The sequence below is a fragment of the Acinonyx jubatus genome, chromosome A1, assembly GCF_027475565.1.
Source record: "Acinonyx jubatus isolate Ajub_Pintada_27869175 chromosome A1, VMU_Ajub_asm_v1.0, whole genome shotgun sequence".
NCBI classification, from domain to species: domain Eukaryota; kingdom Metazoa; phylum Chordata; class Mammalia; order Carnivora; family Felidae; genus Acinonyx; species Acinonyx jubatus.
The window spans coordinates 167,879,696-167,894,182 of record NC_069380.1 but is presented as its reverse complement, the minus strand read 5'-3'; the positions used below and the strand labels follow the sequence as shown (position 1 = coordinate 167,894,182).

General features: G+C 36.2%; 1 long non-coding RNA gene across 2 annotated transcripts in view; it reads right to left on the bottom strand.

Moving 5' to 3' along the window:
* LOC128316324 (uncharacterized) overlaps positions 1–14,487 on the bottom strand; it is a 156,751-nt gene that overhangs the window by 16,157 nt on the left and 126,107 nt on the right. Inside the window, exons 3-4 of one of the 2 annotated variants that reach the window (XR_008300021.1) lie at positions 10,441–11,591; positions 10,040–10,143 (exon numbers count right to left, since the gene is read on the bottom strand). This is a non-coding gene — a long non-coding RNA (uncharacterized LOC128316324). The remainder of the gene's footprint in view (positions 1–10,039; positions 10,144–10,440; positions 11,592–14,487) is intronic. The other variant, XR_008300022.1, reaches the window with a different exon arrangement.

Sequence of the window (14,487 nt, the reverse complement as noted above, 5' to 3'; positions counted from 1 at the left end):
AAAATGATGCTGAGCCAACGATAGCCACATGCAAAATGAAAATTAAAAAAAAAATTGTACTCCTACTTCATACCATATACAATTAATTCAAAATGGAGGAGTTAAAACTATAGAACTCTTAGAAGAAAGCCTAAGTGTAAAGACTTGTGATTTTGGATTAAGCAATGGTATCTTAAATATGACACCAAAATCACCAACACCAAAATAGAAAATAGATAAATTGGACTTCATCAAAATTAAAACCACAAAACTGGGAGAAATTATTTGCAAATCATATACCTGACAAGAACTTCTATTCTGAGTTTAATTTTTACAATTCAAAATTAAAAAGTCTAATAACCCAATTTAAAAATGAGCAAAGGATTTAATAGATATTTCTCCAAAGAAGATAAACAAATGGCCAATAAGACAAGATGCTCAGAATCATTAGTCACTGGGGGAATACAAATCAAAGCCATAATGAGATTTTCATTGTGGTTTGCATACCTACTAGGATGGTTAGTATCAAGAAGATGAACAATAAACGTATTGGTAAAGGTGTAGAGAAAGTGAAAACGTCACACATTGTTTGTGGGAATATCAAATGGTGCAGTCACTTTAGAAAATGGTTTGGCATTTTCTTAAAAAGATGAGCAAAGAGTTCCCATATGCCCCAGCAATTCCATTTCTAGGTAAATACCTAAGAAAAATGTAAACGTATGTCCACACAGAAACATGTACACAAATGTTCACAGTACCATTACCTAAAATTATCCAAGTGATAAGTGCATAACAAGAATGTAGTACAGAGAATGCTATTTGGTCATATGACAGGGATGGAGAACTGATGCACGCTACAACATGGATAAACCCTGAAAAGACGCAACATTAAAGAATCCAGACACAAAAGGCTCCTGTTGTATGATTCCATTTATATTAAATGTCCAATATTGAGTCATAAAGTAGATTGGTGGTTGCCAGGGGCCGGGGATGGGGAGAAGCAAATGCTGAGAGACTGCACATGGGGACAGCATTTCTTTTTGGAGTAATGAAAATGGCAAGCAGTCATAGGAGGGGGGAAAAATGTTTAGACAGAGCTATGAGAAATCAGAATAAATTATCTAGATAAACGATTAGCTGCAGCTCAGACTTTTTGGCAGAGAATCTACATGAATGAATTAAATTTCTGGGGAAATTGCAAGGTAATTCTGAAGGGAAAATATGTTTGTAGCTCTGCAGTCAACTTATACAACTAGAACTAATATAAGCAAACCTGGGTTCAAATCCTGTATTGCCATTTAGTAGCTATAGGCAAGTCAGTTGCTTCTCTAAAACGCAATTCATTAATCTATTCTGTGATGATAATATTCCAGACTTATAGATGTGTTTTGCCATGAATGATGGATGAAGAGATACTAGGTGCAATCATGTCTGTGGTAATCATGCCGCAGTGATGTAGAAGACAGATAAACTCTCTCTCCTTATGGGACTTACGTGCTGGGGAAGAAGATGGTCAAGTGAGGTAAAGAAACAAGACAATTATACACTGTGAAAAGTGCCCTAAGGGAAAGTAACAGGATATGTAGTAATGAGCGATGATGAGATGAGGAATTGGTTTTAGACCAGGTGGTCCAGAAAGGCTTCTCTGAAAATATAACATTTGAGAGAAGAACAGAAAAATAAGAATCCGGCTATGCAAAGATGTCCAGAAAACTTGCCAGGCAAAGAGGACTTTGAAGATCAAGACTATGAGAGAAAAGACGAAAGTCATGGAAAAAGAGGGAAAGAAGCATATTTAAGAAAGATCAACCTGGCAGAGTACATTGTGTGGGAAAGTCATCAGGTAGGCCTAGACTATATAGGTCCGGGGCCCAGATTCACTATAAGGAGCAAATGCCATCATATATGGAAAATGCTCAGCCTCCCTGTTTAGCAAATGGTACTCATTATTAATAGGGCACAATAAAGCCTCTGTCCGTGAACCTGATTTCTCTTAAGCGATGCAACAGAGAGTGTGATATGGCTGTGACATTCTTCTTCATGAAGACAACCAGGGAGAGGACTTGATTGCTCTGGCCAGCAGGCCAGTGACCCTTTTCCTCCTTTTGCACTCTCAGTGTATTCCTTCCAGGATACAGACTCCATCAAAAGGGGACAGGATTCTTAGGAGAGGAGCATGTAGGAAATGCTCCGGCCTCCCTCCTAGCAACTCCATCAGTGGATGTACCTTGTGCCATACTGTGTAAAATGTGTGCTTTGCCTTTTTCAATTAAAATTGATCAGCATGACTAATACTAAAGGACCTGGTGCTTTAAATCCACTAAGGATTAGCATGTGGGCTGTGTGGGAGGCTGAAACACAGCCATAGAAGCTCTCACACAGCATTGCCCTAGTTACTACAGAAAAAAAAACCCTAGGAAAACAGGGTGTAGGGAACGCAGACAGGAAGCCAATCCACTCCTGTATCGTTGCATGTTTGTTATTTGTAATGATGGGCTTTGCTCACCTGGAGGACCAATTTTTCACCAATTTTTCTCTATGAATCTTAAGTTGACATGTTAGAAATCCAAAAAGGAAGTACAAACCATTACATATCATAACGGCTCAAACATTAGGGGAGGGCCAGTGACACATGTTCACAAATATAAAATGAAAATCTCCCTTTTATTTTCTTACATCTAACATATTGGAAGAAACTTTGGGGGCCCATTAGGCCCCAATTCTATCCAGCTTCTAGCCAAACCTCTCCAAGGGAAGGTCAGTTCACTCGTTTCTTGTTTTTGCTGCGGTTGTGAGGCAGGATTGAGAGCTACGATGTTGGCTTTGTCACCTTTTTTTCATTTAACTTTCCATGAACTGCAGGACAACAGAAACAAACCTACATATTACTGTGAGTCTGGAGAAACTGGGGATTAAGAATAGGGAAAGAGGCAATGAGGAAGAGGACATACTAGTTTAATCCATACCCACACAAATAAATATATGGTACCAGGCTTGGAAAATCCTTATTAAGAAAAAATGAGTCTGGCTGTATTCTGAATCTAGAACTGAGGCTAGCCAACTATGGATACCTTATGTGATTGCAACTGAATCATATTAGTGAACACCCAAATATGTATACATGACCATACTTTCTGAGAAATACACACTTCTTACAGTCTTTGGCTTTGTGTCCTAACTATGCTTCATCACAGCATATCAGAGTTAATTTAATAAACTGAATTTCTAATATGACTTCAAGATGCAATTGCGTTATATTTCATTATGTTATTGTGTATATATATATATACACAATATTGTATATATTGTATACAATATATATACATATATACATATACACAATATTGTATATATTGTATACAATATATATACATATATACATGTGTGTATATATGTATATATATGTATGTATGTATATATATACAATATTCATATATATATACATGAAAGTTGCCAGTGTAAAAGAATTTTCAAAAATATGTACATAGATGGAAGTATTTGATAAAAGGGCTATTTTCAAGTAATGGGTTTAGGTAAGTACATTAAAGTCAAGACAGTCTTCTGAAGTGTTTTTCCAAACTGGTTTCAGCCTCCTTTTCTAAAGAAGCAACCATAAGACACAAATACAAATTCTGCAATCACAAATGATGAATGGGTCCAGTTTTTCCTTAACTGAATGTGGGCCATGGCATGGCCCGTGAACACACAAAGGTAAGTCAGCTCCGGGCTCTATTCAAATTATTAGAAGTATCTTAGCTGATCTTCTGCCGTATCCTCCAAGTGACATTTCTTGTGACTCACATTTGAAACAACTTATGAAAACCATTCCATATGTCAAACTTCATTTCATTCAATTTTCTTCTGGTTGAAAATTGACACTAAAGATGTTTTGTCTTTCAGAGCATTTTCCTTTGGGAGCCAAAGGCCTGATGATGTATAATCCTTCCTGAAGGCTTTATGGCAGGACTTCACAAAGCAAACATTTTTTCCCCTTATTTTATATCACCCTGACAAACAGAAATGCTGAGCCATTTAATTACAGAGCCTGCCTGACACATCCAGAGAGTCAAATATTCTGGCGGTGTCTAGCTGAAGGGGAAAAATGCATTGAATTCCCAGAGTTACTTGTCAAGACAATGACACTAAGGAAACTGGTAAATAAGCTGGCAGGGCCAACAGTGGATGCTATGGTGTGCCTGAGTGGTCCCCATGGTCCTGAGTCAGCTCCATTAGCCCTAGAGCACTGCATCTTATGTTGCTGATCCTTTGTTTTAGCTTCAGGCTGAGTAGCCAGCAGATGATGGGCATAGGTCAAAAGAACAAAGGTCGAGCCACAGGCCCATATGTCATGAGCTGCTCTGTGCTTTATAGAAACTTCCAGATCTAGAGCTTGCATTCCTAATTCCCAAGCTAACTCACAGAAAGAATCTGTACAGATGCAACTGAATATTTCTTCCTCAGACTCCAAAATATGACAGACAATCCCCTTAACCATGCATGAGTGCACCAAGATATTATATCCTGTAGTGTTTCAAAGCTCTAACACATAACCAAAATGTATCAGGTTACCTTTATTTAATGCCTTTTCCTCCCTTTAGAACAGTTAATTCCTATGATAATTTCCAGTCCATTTTATAGTGATAACTAAAGTATGAAAGTTACTCTTATGAACAGTTTTTGTTTGCATGCTTTAAAGATTTCTCTCTTTTTCTTTAATCCCATCAATCTTGGAATAAAAAGAAAAAGAAAAAAATACACTTTCTGTGAGACAAGCAGTATTCTTGGAATCAAGCAGTGGAAATTATGGACAAGGTCACTGTCCTTCAGGAAAATACGTTCAAGTTGAGGATTGGGGGAGAGAAAATAAATATGTAAAAAGATAAATAAGATGTTGGAGGAATTGTAAGTGCTCTCAATAATTACAGAATGATACAGAATGGTTGTAGCATTAGACACTTTTGTAGCATGGCCAGGATTGTAGCGTGGCCAGGAAAGTTCTTTGATGTGATGATGTTTGATTTGAAACATGAATGATAGAAATAATGAAAGGAGGCAGCCTGAAATATTTTGGTGAAGAGTGTTTCAGGGAAAGGAGTAACTTGTGCAAGTGCCTTAAGAGAAATGATAGCAGATGAGCTTCAGGATAGAAAGGTCAGTGTGGCTGGAGAGTAATGAATAAAAATGGAGCGGACAGAGATGATGCTACAGGGTTTTCAAAGGGCAGATATGAAAGGAGTTCTAGGCATACGTTTTGAAAAGGAAAATATAAAACTGTTATCATTCATAAACAATGTGATATTGTATATAGAATATCCAATATAAATTTACACAAAATCTGCTAGAGTCCATAACCAAATTTAAGAAAATATCAAGATACAAGATCAATGCATATTAAATTTCTACATACTAGGAAAGAAAAATCCAAAAGTACAATCAAGAAAATTACATTTAAAATAACACCAAAATGTTAAAATGCTCAGGAAAAAAAATTTAACAAAAAAAAAGTATGAAACCTACACATTGAAAACTATAAAACATTGCTGAGAGAAATTTTTAAAGATTTATATAAATTGAGAAACATAACGTATCTGAGAAGAGGAAGACCAAATGTTTTTAAGATGACAGCTCTCCCCAAATAAATCTATATAATTGAATTCAATCCTTGTCAAAATGCCATCATGCTTTCTTGAAGAAATTGACAAACTATTTCTAAAATTTATGTGGAAATGCAAAAGACCTAGACTAGCCAAAAAAATTTTGAAAAATAACAAAATTGGAAGACATGCTATGCTACCTGATATCAGGTAATTGTGGCATCAGATCAGACATCTACATCAATGAAACTGAAGTAAATGTCCAGAAATGTATCCTCAGATTTATGAATAATTTATTTTTGCAAAGGTGGTGAGGAAATTCATGGGAAAACTCTTCAAAGAACTGCTGGAGCAACAGGATAGCCATATTTTTAAACAAAAAACTTAAGTCCTTGCTTCATATAACACACAAAAATAAGCTCAAAATGAATCTTAGACTTAAGTGAAAAACTAAAACTATATATCTTTTAGAATCAAGTATTGGAGAAAATCCTTGTGAATTTAGGTTAGATAAATATTTCTAATTATAACACTAAAAGTTTAATCATAAAAGAAAAATATTGATAAATTTGACATTATTTTAAAATAAGCTCTGCAAAAGACATCATTAATGAAATGAACAGACAAGCCACAGAATGAGAGGAGAATATTTTCAAGTGATATATATATAAAATTGCTGTGTATCTTGTATGAAAATATAAATAAGTCTTACAATGCAATAATATAGAAAAAATCAATTTTAAAGTGGGGGGAAATTTACATACAAATGGACAATAATTACATGAAAAGTTTCTCAACTTTTCAGAAATTACGAAAATGAAAATTAAGACCACAATGAGACAACATCTTACCCTGTCTAGAATGACCATAAACAAAAAGACAATCACAAGTGTTGGGCAACATGTGGAGAAACCAGAACATTCATCCATTGCTGGTGGAAATGCAATTTGGTAGGGTCACTTGGGAAAATGGGCAGGTTTTTAAATTGTTGAGCATATACTTACCATGTTATCCAATGATTTCACTTCTCAGTATTTACCCAAGAAAAATGAAAATTTATGTCTACCCAAAGATTTGTTCACCAATGTTTATAGCAGGATTTTTTATTATAACTCAAATAAGGAAACAATTCAAATATCTATGAAACAATTCAAATATCTATGAATGGATAAACAAAATGTAGTATATCCAAATAATGGATTGCTATTCAGCAAAAGATCAAGTTACTTATTCATGAAACAACATGAATATATGTCAAAACACTATGAAACAGCATGAATATATGTCAAAACACTATGCTAAATGAAAGAAGTCATTCACACAAGATTGTATATGATTCAATCGTTCACACATGATTGAATATGGTGTATATTCTATAAACATAGAAATCTAATTAATGATTGTAGTTGAAGGCAAGAGTGGAGACTGACTAAAAAACATGCATGCAGGAAAATTTTAGGGTGATAGAAGTGCTCTGAAATAGAATTATGGTTATAATTGTACAACCGTGTGAACCTACTAATAGGTAAATTTTGTGACATATCAGTTATACCTTGGTAAAACTGTTTTAAAAAATCATAATGGTATCATTGCCTGTAGTCATAATTATAACTTAAATGTTAGGTATTCGTTAAATCATTTTCACCAATTTTAGTTTCATTTTCTAAGATAAAATTCCAATTAAATACTTTATCTCTATTCACTATGATGTTGATGGTCCTGCTTTCTATGGTTTCACCTTAAGTGGTCTTTTCAGCACCAATTATCCTTAGATAATCACGAAGTTTTATATGTATATTACTTCACGGTGTGCTGTATCAGGACTACATTAAAATACAAGTAACGTAAAATCTAATTTACAGCAGTATAAAATCAGGTGAGGTTACTTGTCTGTTATATACAACTGGAAGTCTGGAAGGAGGTGGTTTTTGGTAGGTTCAGTGGCTCAACATGAAACAAGATGGTCTCCTCAGGAAACAGATGGAATCATCATATGGAATATTTGAAAGAGCGATAAGAGGGGAGAAGAAAACACAAGCAGGAAAGAGAAACTTCCCCAGGTAACTCCATTAAACTTTCGGTTACATTTCATTATTCAGAATTGAAGAACATGACTACCTCTGTGGAGGAAGCTGAGGAAGAAAATGTAGTTTCCTAGAATATCATAAAGATGAAAATGGAGAAGATTCAAAATATGTCCACCTAGCCAAAAAACAGTGACTGTCACCTGTATCTGTAATGTCTTTTGGGGAACATCATAATAGGAGCAAACTGGATGAGCGTACCTCCCAGGATATAGAAAGTTACTGGTAATTCATATAAGAAATGGAATGGGAACTAAAATGTAAAAGAACCTCACTTTGTATCATCTCTGCCTTCAGAAATATGATTACATGAAAAAACTAATCCCATAATGTTGGTTGAACAGTGTAATTTTATATGTGAGGAATGTCCAGAAAGATTACTTGATTTGCCTAAATCCACTCCAGAAAAAACTAGCAGAGCATGAAGGCCCACCCAGATGTCATGAATCATAGTCTGGTTCTTTCCTTGTCACACGGCAATAACTCTGTTCTCTGTTTATCTATTGATTGTTTTTATCTTGTCTTCACTAGTACTAGTCATTGTATGATTTTTTTCCTACCTTTTTTTCTACTTCCCTAGTTGTAAAAATAGTTTTGAGTATATATATCCTTAGCAAATATTTAGCGCTGTCACTGTGTCATAAAGAAAACAAGAACCCCCAATTATTCAATGAAATGAATTAGAGAAACATACCATTGCAATGTTGAACTTTTATATGGAAAATTTCCATGATCTACTAATGGTGTTCACTGAGAAAATTCACTCCTGGCGCATCTACTTTAAAGACCTTGCTTACCAATGTTCCTGGGATGGATATATTTAGAAGTACCACTTTTCCCATGAGTTCCCAAAGCGATTGCTGAGATTCCTAGAAGCTTCCTGATAATTGCAGTTATAGAGTTTTCCTTTAGGAAACCCATTTGCAGAATATTTTCTGTTTCTGATCTCTCTTTTCTGGTTCAGTGTAGCCTAAAGTTTAGAACAAAGAAGCCATCCTGATTTTATGCAATGAATATGAGAGAATCAATCAGGCAAGTTCAGAGTATATAAAATAAAATGGCTTCATCTTTCAGTACCTGTGGTCCTCATAGAACCATGCCACTTGGCACTTGGAATTAAAGACTATTTCAGTCATGTGATGGAACACTGGCCTTGGGATTTTGGAATGAAAGGATGGGCAATGAAAGCCAAGGCCCATATGCCTAGTTTTAAGGAGAGTTTACACCTGAGAGAGTGTGGTAGCAATGCTTACATTTGCAGGTAAGACTTCTTACCAGAAAGGGAATCTATCACAGCAATTTAATGAGATAGAGAGATGGGGCTCCTGGGTGGCTCAGTCAGTTAAGTGTTCGACTTCAGCTTGGGTCATGATCTCAAGGTCTGGGTTTGAGCCCTGTGTCAGGCTCTGTGCTGACAGCTCAGAGCCTGGAGTCTGCTAAGAATTCTGTATCTCCCTCTCTCTCTGTCCCTCCCCAATTTTCGCTCTCTCTCTGTCTCTCAAAAGTAAATAAATAAACATTAATAATTTTTTTAATTAGATAGAGAGAAACCAGGTAGGTAAGGTACAGCTGATGAATAAACATTTCACTGTCAAGCCAGACATTTGAAATGTTGCCAAATGATGTTCCTCACCTTTGCTTCAGAACTCAAACATCCACACTGCCTCTCAATCAAGTACTTATTTAAAATAGCTACAATTTCATATAAGTTTCATGAGATAATTACTCAAAGCCTTATAAGAGATGAAAACAATTTAACTGGTCTACGTTCTGAAACACTGGAGAGGCATCAGTATCCCATACCAATCTATACTCCATCATGCAATGGACTTTATTTCTGTAAGGCATCAGCAACCCGTAATTATATCATATCATTCTTACCACTATTAAAATGTCATGTCCATACTGAAGGTAAAAATACAAAGAAAAATTAGACTTTAAAGAGGCAGAAGATAAGTTGCTACCTCAAAATAACCATCTACATTTCTGTCTGAATATTAACCAAATCACTACCATCTTTGATTGTACTAAGGAAACTATATATCAAGTAGATCTCCACCAGTTCAGCACCTTCTTGAAGGAGCACCATGCCTAAACACAAATATTGAATATATAGAGATGACACAGAACATTTTTGAAAACTTAGACGAGGGGTGTTTTCATTTGGCAGTAATTGAATACCTCTTGAATTTAGTATTTTCCACGTTATATACATGATTCACCGATAGAATCTTTTAACCATAAGTAATAGTTATCAGTTAAGTGATAAAGTATGGACTTCCAATAGGCGCTTTTAAGCTTTAATGGTATACTAAAAAGCCACTGTATTGTTTTTTTTTTTTCCCCTTGACTTAGAGAATTATTCTAGGACTCATTTATTACCTCACACTGAGTACTTCTGGGTCAGCACAGAGGTTTCTTAGTGGTAGCACTATACACTCCAGGTCTTTTATCTTGAACCACTATTCCCCTTCCTGTCTTGATCCCTCTGGACACAGAAAGCCAGATTTACATTGTCTACCCTGTGTATCATTCATAAGATTTATTGGAAATGTTACTAGGTTTTCACTCATTTTCTGTGCTCCTTAAACTCAAGACATCTATTGTTTTCTTTGTTGAAACTTCAAATTACGATATCTCTCTTCTCTTGGGCAAAACATCATAGGATAATGCTTGGCACACTGACAGAATGATTTCTTAATACAGTAACCCCTCCCAATCCCCCTCCCCACCTTATCTGCAGAATGCAAAACCATTATTTCACTTTCCATGGTTGCAGTTACCTATAGTTAACCATGGTCCAGAAGCGAATGATCCTCCTTCATACCTCCTTCTGTATTGTCAGAAGGTCAACAGTAGCCTACAGTTATGACAAATTATGCCATTCAACCTCATTTCATTTTATCATCTCACATCATTACAAGAAGAAGACGGGTGAGTAGAGGTCAATATAATATTTTGAGAGGGAAAGACCACACTTACCTAACTCTTATTATAGAATATTATTATAATTGTTCTATTTTATTATAAGTTATTTTTGTTATTCTCTTACTGTGCTTAATTTATAAATTGAACTTTACCACAGGGATGTACGTTTAGGAAAAAGCATAGTATATGTAAGGTTCAGTATACGATCTACAGTTTTAGGTATCCACTGGGGGTCTTGGAACATATCCTCCACAGACAGGTGGGGGGGCGCTACTGTATTTTATATATGGCATTAGAAAGTACATGTTCTCCTTTACACTGGATCATGAACTGTAAATATGTGAGAGACTATGTCAATTTCTGACCATATCAAAAGTTGGGGATGATCTGGAGCAACTGGAACTGCTCCCAGCACTGCTGGTAGTAAAATGATACAAATGCTTTGGAAAATATTTTGCAGTTTCTTAAAAGGTTAAACATGTACCTAAAATAGGACCCAGACATTCCATTCCTAGGTATTTTTTAAGAGAAATAAAAGCACATGTGTACACAAAAACTTGTACACAAATATTGATAGATGTTATTTGTAATAGCCCAAAACTAGACATAACCAAACATCCATAAAATGGTGAGTGGACAAATTGTGACACACACACACACACACACACACACACACACACACACTGGAATACTACGCAGCAGTAGAAAGAACTGTTGGTACATACAACATGGATGAACCTGAAATAATTACACTGAGTGAAAGAAGTCAGATATAAAACAATAATACATACTGTGTGACTGCATTTTCACATGGTTTTAGAAAGTTCCAACTAACCTATAGTTGCTTTGGAGGACTCAGGGAAAGGCAGTAGAAGACTTTTGAAAGTGACGAATATATACACCCTCTTGACTGTCGTTATGATTTCACAGGTATATATGTATTTCAAAAAATATCAAACTTCATACTTCAAATGCATGCAGTTTATTATGTCAGTTAGATATCAAACTGTCGGAAAAAGAGAGAAATATAGACACTTAAGTTTGTCATACACTAAACAAATTACTCCCAACAGACTTTCACCAAAGGAATCTCTAAGATATAGATATATATATTTACAGCCCAGAATTAAAGACGAAAATGTAGAGTGCTGCCTCTGACCAGAGAAGCCAAAAGTACCAGTTTAACTCTCCTGATACCTGCCAGCTGAGCCTGGGCACATAGTCCCATGGCTTCCAATGGGCCACAGCTTCATAGGACTTTGAATCTGGAGGCAGTGACACAGAGGCCTAGGAATGGTCCAGAACTCAGTCTGGTTGTGACAGAGGCAGCAAGGGAGAGGAGCACTGGCATCTGGAAAACAGTGGCAGCTCTACCTATGGAAACGTGGGCATCGGCAGGATCACCCGGCGTCTAGGGGCACTGGAGCAGCGAGGCGGGTGGTGGTGTTGGACCAGCAATAGGAGCAGTGCAGGCAGCTCTCGCACACTATGATCTTGGCGGTAGTTCTCACCCCCCATCTGACCTCAGATATGCTCATTTTCTAAATCTCTTAGTCTTTCCTTATATTCTAAAAGCTACCTGCTATGTTTCCAATAAATGTCCTTTCTGCTTACAATAGAGAAGAAAGGTTAGGAATTTTAAAAATAAATGTAAAGATCCAAGTGATCCACATACTGATTAGCTGATGAATTATATTTTATATTCTACACTTCATAAATGGACAGCCAAACTTTTACCCACAGTGAAAGTCAAACTCTGCTGGAAAACATGTCTGCACATAAATGTGAAAGTGACCAGATAAGAAAGGTCAATAAAAACAGACTTGCATCACTCATTTGAATGGAAGCAAAGGCATTTGATGAGCTCCCAGTCTGTCCTCCGGGATGGGAGGAATCGAAGATAACCTGTCTTGAAAATAAGGTACACCTGAAACTAACATAACACTGTATGTCAACTATTCTGGAATTAAAATTAAAAACTTAATAGACAAAAATGCAGCAGGGACACAGGCACAGCAAGGGGGATACTAGGATTAAAGTCTCTGTGGGAGAAGTCAGTCATTGTAAATTGACTAGTTCAATCTCCTGTACTCTAAAGGAAGACAGGAAGCAAGGAGGCCCCACACACATAGCCACCCAAAAAGGTGCAATGCTGCACGCTTTAGGATTTCTTTGGTTTAAGAATTCAGGTTCATTCATATTCCCTCTCTAACAAGTGAGGGTTTAATGGGCATTTAATCACTTGCTGTGAACTTCCAGTAATTTATTTCATGTTAAATAAATAAATAAATAAATAAATAAATGTCATAGAGACATCTCTAAGAGCCCAAGCCATGACATTTATTTTGACAGGGCCTATTGATTCAGTTTGTGAGTGTGTGAGTTGCATGGGAGCAACAATTTTTTTTTTTCTCAAGATGAATACTCAGAAAAGTGGCATAAATGCATTCAGGCTTTGAGAACACCAAGCAGAATTCTTACAGACTAATGAAGATACCTAAGGAAATGGTGGGCATGCAGATTTTTAAGAAGTTTTCAGATGTGAGAAAAATGTCACCTAAGATATTAAAACACTTTTGGAAGCAAATCTTTCGGCCTCCACCTCTGAAACATATCCCAAATCTGTCTATTCTCTTCACCTTCCAAGCCCTTTCTGCTTTTACCTGGATTAGTGGCAACTGGTTAACCTGATTTCAGTTTCATTTGCAAAAATCCATTTGTCACAGAGAAACCAGAATGATGTTTTAAAAATGTGTGTCAGATTGTGTCGCTTCCCTGTTTATAACATTCAGATGGCTTCTGAATACATTTGGAACAAAATCTAAATTTCTAACCAGGACCTTTAATGCCCCAAACCATCTGGTCTGTATTTAACTCCCCAACTCAGCCATTACCCTTCTTCTCTGTACTAACTCTATTCCAACCACACTGGGCTTCTTTATGTTCCTTGATTACACAGAGCTCCTGCAAGAGGGCCTTCACACATGCTGTTCCCACTGAATAATCTTCCTCATGCCCTCAGGTAGCGGATTCCTACTAACAAATGAGAACTCAGCTCAAATATTTGTTCCCATGGTAGCTTTTCCTGACCATCCAGTGTAAAGTATTCCCTACCATACGATGGTTTTACTGCCATCATAGCACCTATCACTATCTGAGACTGACCTTTTTCTTTGTTTACTTATGTATTGTCTGTTGCCCCACTAGAATTAAGGTCTTCAAGACTCCTGTTCTTGAAGACTTTAATTCCTGTCTGTTTTAATTATCACTCTATCTCCAGTATCTACAACAGTGTTTGGCACATAGTATATATTCACTAATTGTATATTTTATGAATTGGTAAATAAATGAAAACCAAAAATAAGAACAAACCCCAGTTGCATGTATCATCACTGACAGTCCACTGGATGTAGGATTAGGATTAACCTAGCTGCAACCTCCTATGAAGATTGATTGCTCCTGACCCCTAGTGGTAAATCACTAATACATTTAACAGATTATCCAAAAATCACATCTTCTAATGCATACCTTAAGGCTGGCCCAGTATTTTTCATCAAGTGCAAGTACTGGCTTATAATTAAATATCCGAGCTAAAAGAGATCTTAAGTATATAACTGAAATGTAACATTAACAACAGCAATAATAATAGCCAACATTTACTGAGTGTATACCATGTCTTAGTCACTATTCCAAATGCTTTGTATGTTTCACCATATCTAAATCTCATCACAACTCCACAATTTAGGTACTAATGTTATGTTCCTTTAGAGATGAGAAAACCAATTTAGCAACTTGTCCTTGGCCACACAGCTAATAAGAGTCAGAACACAGCTAGTATATGTGTAACACTCAATCTACACAGTCACCATTCCACCTGGACAGCAGAAATCATATCCAACCCA